Genomic DNA, 1,311 nt, shown 5'->3' on the forward strand with positions numbered 1-1,311 from the left:
TTCAAATAGATCTGGTGTTGCAGCCCAGTGTCCTAGGAACTAAGTACGTAGTGGACCTTTTTGTTCCTAATGTTATATGTCCAAAGCTAACGATGCCACTGCAGGAAGTCGTGTGCTCTATATGTAGCTAGTCGGATTGCACTGAGGGAGGCTTGGGATGGTGGAGACTGGAGTTTGATCTGCAATTGATGTTATTAATCATGGCCGTGATCTCTCCCTAACCTTAACCATACCGTAGAAGCCATGTGGACATACTGAAGAAAGCCAGAATATTGGCATAAAGAAAAACAACATCTCTAAATGTCAGGCAGAATCTTGCCAGAAAATAGTGACAACATAATGACCACAGAGATGGACCCAACTGTACAGGAACAGCAGCTCAAATCAATATATTTCTTCATTCACCGTGACAAAAGATCCCCTCCAGGCATGTGATAAGACATACAGTATATACGAATTGTTTGCCTGGAACAAAACTAATCACCCTCTGTGGGTGAGGTAGATCCTGTCCAACCCACAGTGCACTGCCCCTGTCATAACAGAATAAACTCACCGAGACCTGTTTTCAGAGTGCATGGTGGTCTCTTATCTGGTCACTCTGAGAACCCCTAAGGGGGGGGGGGATTGATGGATGTCAGCTAAAACATTTTATTTCACCAGATTCAAGACTAATCCCTGAACAGTAACCAAAAATAAAAATATCGTCATAAATCATCCCCATTTGATCGCTAACAACATCATAATAGCTTGTGAACGCTGTCGCTCGTACACTGAAGAGCAGTTACTCTACTGTTATTCTTTCCTCTCTGTCTGTCTGCTTTNNTTGTTGTTTTGTGTGTTTTTGGGTTCTGATGTTGTTTCTCTTATTATTTTCAGTTTGGTTTAAGAGTCGAGGTTTTATTTAGAAAAAAATCCTCCAGGCTTCTTCTATTGCCTGCAGGGTTTGTGTTTATTCTTTCAAGCCTCTTTTCTTCCTGGCTAAACTGAACTAAACAAAGGTTAATAATAACAACATGGTGCTCACTGAAAGCTGCAGAGGCATCTGATTTCAGCTGTTTGTATATGTGATAAAACACCTACATAAAAAACATCACATCATTATTAAAAGTATCACATTAGTATGCCATGTTACGTTACATAGCATAGCATTGCATCATTTTGCATTATGTTACTATTACATTATTTTATAGATAATCTTGTTATAGATAAATTGTTACCAAATGTTACCATACAATAATTAACTTTATTTTGTTATGTTTTTTTATGTTATTTATATGTTATTTTAATTTACTTTGTTACATTACTAGATGT

Source organism: Morone saxatilis, unplaced genomic scaffold (genome assembly GCF_004916995.1).
Source record: "Morone saxatilis isolate NCDOM2014 unplaced genomic scaffold, NCSU_SB_2.0 Contig21, whole genome shotgun sequence".
NCBI lineage: Eukaryota > Metazoa > Chordata > Actinopteri > Moronidae > Morone > Morone saxatilis.